Source organism: Atractosteus spatula, assembly GCF_055471065.1.
Source record: "Atractosteus spatula isolate fAtrSpa1 chromosome 10 unlocalized genomic scaffold, fAtrSpa1.hap1 SUPER_10_unloc_11, whole genome shotgun sequence".
Lineage (NCBI taxonomy): Eukaryota > Metazoa > Chordata > Actinopteri > Semionotiformes > Lepisosteidae > Atractosteus > Atractosteus spatula.
This window is the reverse complement of record NW_028296614.1, coordinates 540,726-547,680: the sequence shown is the minus strand read 5'-3', so window position 1 is coordinate 547,680 and position 6,955 is coordinate 540,726. Positions and strand designations below refer to the sequence as shown.

General features: G+C 41.6%; 1 non-coding gene across 1 annotated transcript; it reads right to left on the bottom strand.

Moving 5' to 3' along the window:
- Positions 1–4,634: 4,634 nt before the first annotated feature.
- On the bottom strand, positions 4,635–4,716 carry trnal-aag (transfer RNA leucine (anticodon AAG)). Its single transcript has one exon. It is a non-coding gene; the product is annotated as a tRNA-Leu (tRNA).
- Between the last annotated feature and the right edge of the window lie 2,239 nt (positions 4,717–6,955).

Here is a 6,955-nt window from a genome sequence, read left to right as displayed (position 1 = left end):
TTTCTCTGTAACTCCAGGTCAGAACAGAGAAAATGTAACTGCCTTAAGGAGTTTACGATTATGAAAAATAGAAGGATAAGCATGATACGTATGTCTTCTGTCATTTTCTAAGTCATGTTACTGAGCACCAAATCTTATTGAGAATATGAATCCATTTAAGGTTTATACCATTAAAGTAACGGTTTATTCCATGCTGAATATGTTTGTACCAGACTTTTTTGAGGCCTGTTTAATTGTGTCTGAAGTCTGATGTTGTAAATTTTATTGTTAAAAAGATCCATGAAAATGTCACTACTAAAGTTAGCTGGTACTGTTGGTATTGTAAGTGGCAAGTAGAGCTCATATTTTAGATTTTGTGTAGTTGCTAGCGTTGAACTGTGTGTTGGATGCACATGAATTGAAGGAATTAGCAAACATAGCTGATGCGGATCCACAGAGCCAGCATATTAAGATGTTTATAATTAGAGGCAATTTGTTTAAATAACTAGGTATGGATACTGATGTGCAAGAGGGGTGGAAAGGCTGTTTCCTTAAGCCAGCACTATAAAATGTTTTATTCTCAGTGAGATGCTGCCATTTCATAGTGGGTTTCTAACACTGTGTATAGTTCCATCCACACAGTGCCTTTACTTCCATCCATTTCTAATCTCTTTATCCAGTACAGAGGATTTGGAGCCTATCCCAGTAAGCGACGGACACAAGGCAGAATACACCCTGGACATAGCGCCAGTCCATCACAGGACAGACAGACACAAACACACACACACCAGGGCCAGTTTAAATCTAACCTCAGAACCTTTCTTTTCAGAAGACTTAGTGTCTGTATCTGCTTCATTTTCTAATTTTGGTAGCACCTCTAACTGCTTGTCTTTCTTATATGCATTTACTTTGTAATCTGTGGTCCTTTTATCTGTTTTTACATCTACTGTATTGCTTTGAGATGCCACCTTTAATGGTGATAAATCAAATAAAGTTTTTTATTACTGTTATAGGGAAACATGATCAGATTTAAAAAGATCTAAAGTATACTAGTTTGTCACTCTTCTCATTCCCTTTGCTAAATGACTTTTCATACTAATCTGATCAATCTAACTGCCAGTTTTCTGTGCTTTCTCTATCCTGCTAGATTTGCAATTATTCTGAAAATTTTCATCTTGAAATAATTCATTTCTAAATACCTTTTTCACTGTTAACATCTTGCAGCAACTCTGTGACAAAATATACACTCTGACAGTTCATCCTGCTACCAACATTAAATAAAACAAATCTTAAGATTTCTATATTTATGTCTTTATTTAGTGGTTTCATTAGTGACAAAGGCTAAACTTTCTTGGAAAAATGTCTTTTATGTGTTGCGGAAAAATCTGACTCGCTTTAACAAAATATGTTTACAAATCCTTTCACCTGGCATTTTCGTAGTTAGAAATTATGGAACGCTCTGTTAAAAGCAAGGGAGTTTTTATGTCTGTTGCAGTTCTTTTGCAACATGAATATAATTATATCGTTATTAATTTCTTGAGATACGCGATTCCATATTATATTCCCTTTTAATCAAATTCTAAAAGTATGCTTGTTGACTCCAGTATCGCGTTAGTTAAAGACTTTGATGCTTAAAATGTTTAGGGAGAAATGGAATACTGGTGTGTATGTTTTCTTTAAAGCACCGAGACCAGCCATATACTGTATGTTTAAGTTCCAAAATTAATATCGTTTATGGACTTCACACGCGTTGTAGTATGCTCCTATTCTTTTTATGCTCAGGCACTAAGTAAAAGGAGATGCTTCATATTGCTTGACTAATTTTAAAAACTAAGTTAGAAATGCAGACGCTCCCTCGGTGCGCCGCTCTGGTGCGCCGGCTCTTACACAGTGGCTGTCTGCCGTAAGCGTTACAATATACATACCCAACACTGCTTGTACCCATCTGTCATGCAAATAAAACACCTTGAATTGAATTGAATTGAGGGGAGAGGGGGGGAATACTAAAGCCAATACTGGCTCAATACCCTCGATGGGCTTTGACGTGCTAATGCGTTGGTTTAACAGTCCGGGTGTGGCAGGCTTCCAATGTCAACTCGACTCGATTGGAAGACAATGAACGTATTTTGTGATATTTAGAAATATAAATTTGTTTGGTGCGAGTGAGGTTTTATTTAATCTCTGACCAAGGGAAACGTTTCATTTTTTCAAAGAAATGTTTGTTAAAAAATAAAGTCATAGTTCTATGGGATTCAATCACAGACCATGTGACATGGGAGTCAGGAAACTACTGTAACACACAGCGCCACCAGATTTAATAACGCAATAAAAACGCTATAAAATAATGTGACTAGGCACAGAAAAAGTTTACAGCACAGTACAATAATAAATGCTGACCATGACTTTAGAAGCATAAATTACCTTACACTCAATTTAAACACAAGCTGTCTTTCTGTATGAACCTCTAAGCTGGTTCATACAGAAAATGTAGAAATGCATTAGCCTGATTATGATTAAAAAACACATAATTAAACACGCGTTTGCGATTTAAATCAGAACACGATTTAAATCAATATAAATGTTTGTATTGTAACGCATACTGTCCAGCCTCCATTTCTCTATAAAAATTTACTCTGTTGCACACACACACACAATAGAAGGAGGAACCGCTGTCAGAAGGGAAGATATGTTCAAAATATCGCAAATATTGATCATGTTGCGATATTTTGAAATATAAAAGTCAATTGATTGTCCATAATATCGCTATTCTATTTTTTCGAAGAAATGTTTGTTAAGAGAAACGTCAGGCACCAGCTGGATTTAAACACACAACCTGCCAGATGGTAGTCAAGCACCTAGACCAGTCGGCTACAAGACAGCTCGCATGAACAGACAGGCGAAACAGCCCTACACAGCCCTGTCGCAGCACACGAATACCGTTATTAAATTGTTTAGATACGCGATTCCATATTATATTCCCTTTTAATCAAATTCTAAAAGTATGCTTGTTGACTCCGGTATCACGTTAGTTAAAGACTTCAAAGCTTAAAATGTTTAGGGAGAAATGGATACTGGTGTGTATTTTTTTCTTTAAAGTACCAAGACCAGCTATATACTGTATGTTTATGTTCCAAAATTAATATCGTTTATGGCCTTCACACGCGTTACAGTATGCTCCTATTCTTTTTATGCTCAGCTACTAAGATTTCCCTTCAGTGGTAAAATTCAACATCTACAACGGGCACAGCAAAGACGTTTACTGTAAGTCTTTCTACGACAGACCAACGGACCACGAGTGCCCCTGTCGGTCAACCAATCACGTACTGCGGTGCCACGCGTCATCTTGCATCATACTGAGCGACGTCACCTGCGGTACGTGTCTGTGACGCGCACTTTGAATGGCTGCATCTGTACCGGAAAATAATGCGGTATCGCCCGCGCATTTTGAATGGCTGCATCTGTAAATGAGGCAACTTGCAAGGCGAGCAGGCTCGGTGCACACCGAACGCAGATGTCTCAGAGCAGTTGAGACGTGTCCAAGTGGCTGTCAAAGGACGGCCCTTTGCCGGCGCCGTGGCTTAGTTGGCTAAAGCGCCTGTCTAGTAAACAGGAGATCCTGGGTCCGATTCCCAGCGGTGCCTTTCTTCCTGTCTTACTGTACAGAATTTATCCTTATGGGCAAATCCCATCCCTTTTAATTCAGGTGAATGCAAGTGTTCGTTTCCTTTCTGGAACAACTTGTTTTGAAAGAAATCTATACAGCTTGCGAAAGATGAAACACAAATCTTGCTTATCAGTGAAGAAGAGGTACTCCCAGCAGGCCAGCTAATACCAGCAGTGTTTTTTTTTTCACCCTAACCCAGAGAATGGAGAAAAGCGAGGCGCCTGTGGCTCTGCAGTGTAATCAGTTCGCGAGTTTGGCGGTTAGCTGAAAGAGTGGCAAATGGAGCTCGCCCCAGCCCGTCCTTATTCTTTTAAAGAGGATAAAAAATTAACTTCGCCGCCATTACTACCAGCTTTAAAAGACTGCCATGGGCACGGAAAAAAACACACTACAGATGACTTTTCTGGAACCGAAGCAGAGATTCCTTTACGAACCAACTGATAAAGCTCAGCCAGTGAATACTGTTAACAGAATGTGAAAGCACGATCAACTTTGTAACTGCAACCACAGGAAAAACAGCAAGAAGCAGGCTCCATTCCCCATTTAAATCTGTCGTGCGAGGCATGCTTCTTGAACGCATGAAGTAAATCCCACGATCGCTTTTGAACTTGGACAAAGTACTTCCAAAGGAGCGCTATGCGCAAAGATTTAACAAGCTCAACCCCCGCCAACGATTCGGTGTGAAGAAGCAGAACATTCAAGTTTCACAGACAGAAGCGGCACGCCAGCACAGCCAACATTAAAACGGAGGGCACACAACGATTTGCATTGACACAAAAGTGATCTGGGCAGACGTCGTTCCCTGCATAACGCAAAAAGTGGCAAAGCGCTTTTGGGTTGAGAGGACGCAAGAAGGTTTTTGTTTTGTGCCTTGATGTCAAGCTGAGAAAGTATCTTTAAACACTTTGCTTAGTTTCTCGAGAGACTGCCCAAAAGCAGTTCCCTCCCTTTGGTCTGAAGTCAGCTGAAAGGAGGTGGCGACAGAAGCACCTGGCAGCGGTGGGATTCGAACCCACGCCCCCGAAGAGACTGGAGCCTTAATCCAGTGCCTTAGACCGCTCGGCCACGCTACCCGCTGTGCGCTGTCTCTTTTTCTTGTTACTTGCTCGGAGGAGGTCAGGTGGGTTTTGCTCTTGTCGCCCGACTTAGTGGCGTTATGACCGTGGAACCGACTGCACCTGCTTTTTCTGAGATGCTTCCCCTCTCATGGTGAGATCTCGACTTCTTTAACACCTCTGGATAAAGATCTTCTGTGGAGCAGGTTTCAGACCTCTGCGTACAGCACCCTTGATGTCATTTTATCTTTACAGCAGCCGCATCCGGAAAGTTGTGTCTTTTACGTTTTATTTGAACAACAAAACTACATACAATACAAACAAGAGCACATATAACGTATCAAGAAAATCATCAGGGGCACATGCTATAATACAATTACACTTTATGAAAAACGATTACACAAGGTAAATAAAGATAAGGTCCGCACAGCTTGTTCTTACATTTCGAAAGAGTCCGTAAATGCCCCTTTATGTCTATTTTGAACTGTTCAAACGTAGGACTCTTCCCAGACCATTTCACTTTATACCACATTCCTAAACGAGGATGCATCTCCTGTTTTAGAACTATTTTGGCCGTGTGGCTTATACAACGCACCCAGAGTATTCTAATGGTGGACTGCAGATCTGTGCTATAGTTCAGTCGAATTCGAAGGATCCAGCAATCGTACTGGATTTGACAGGGATTCTGAAATGTCTCTTGCAAAAGTATTCGGGTTTGCTTGAACCTTTGATAAAAAAAAAGTGATCTGATCTGAAACTACCCAGCTTACAATCTCTGAGGTAGTTGTCACTAAACTCGGACGTGATGTGGCACACATATGCCGTGTGCCTTTACTTTTGTAAAAAACTGGTATCGGGAAAAGTTTCTTAATATTTCTTTTGATTAGCATGCAAGAAAATGTGATCATTACCTATGGAACTTCCCGCCAGCGTGGAGCTTGAATTCACAACCTTGAGATTCAGTGTTCAAGAGTCACAGAAGAGGTCGGCCTGGTCTTCAGTTTGCCACAATAAGCTCCGGCAGTGCTCCTCTGTAAAGCAGATTGTTCGGATCCGTTATGTGGGACGGCACTTCGATACTAAGATCGTTTGCAGCACACGCATGGTTTCCCCCCTTCACGCAAAAACATAGACGAAGGAAGCTCTCTTGTCTTGGACTGCTGACTCCCGGATTTAAAGCGCTCTGGGTGCCAGCTAAGTCTCTAACAAGCACACTATAAAGACAGGAATTACACTTTGCTCACGTCACGCATGGAATGGCGAGGCTACTTGTTCCAATATTATCTAGTCTCACCTCATATGGTGCCGATTCCTGGTTTTCATTTAAGAAAGAGCACTGCAAACACCGTAAACAGTGCAAAACGTGTGATGAAAGAAGTCTTTTCCCCCCTTTGTCTAAAGCAGAACACAGCGGAGTCATGCCGAGGGTTGTGAGATCAAGATTTCAGTGGAGCACTGTCGTCTACGTCTTTAGCTACATGAGTTGGACATCCTCTTGTACACGGAAAGCAGATTGAGATCCTCTGACATGAAAAGTGCCAGATAAAAGCCATTTCTCATCCTTTCTCTTAGTGGTGGAGCTATCGCATGTAAATGAGGCAACTTGCAAGGCGAGCAGGCTCGGTGCACACCGAACGCAGATGTCTCAGAGCAGTTGAGACGTGTCCAAGTGGCTGTCAAAGGACGGCCCTTTGCCGGCGCCGTGGCTTAGTTGGCTAAAGCGCCTGTCTAGTAAACAGGAGATCCTGGGTCCGATTCCCAGCGATGCCTTTCTTCCTGTCTTACTGTACAGAATTTATCCTTATGGGCAAATCCCATCCCTTTTAATTCAGGTGAATGCAAGTGTTCGTTTCCTTTCTGGAACAACTTGTTTTGAAAGAAATCTAAACAGCTTGCGAAAGATGAAACACAAATCTTGCTTATCAGTGAAGAAGAGGTACTCCCAGCAGGCCAGCTAATACCAGCAGTGTTTTTTTTTTCACCCTAACCCAGAGAATGGAGAAAAGCGAGGCGCCTGTGGCTCTGCAGTGTAATCAGTTCGCGAGTTTGGCGGTTAGCTGAAAGAGTGGCAAATGGAGCTCGCCCCAGCCCGTCCTTATTCTTTTAAAGAGGATAAAAAATTAACTTCGCCGCCATTACTACCAGCTTTAAAAGACTGCCATGGGCACGGAAAAAAACACACTACAGATGACTTTTCTGAAACCGAAGCAGAGATTCCTTTACGAACCAACTGATAAAGCTCAGCCAGTGAATACTG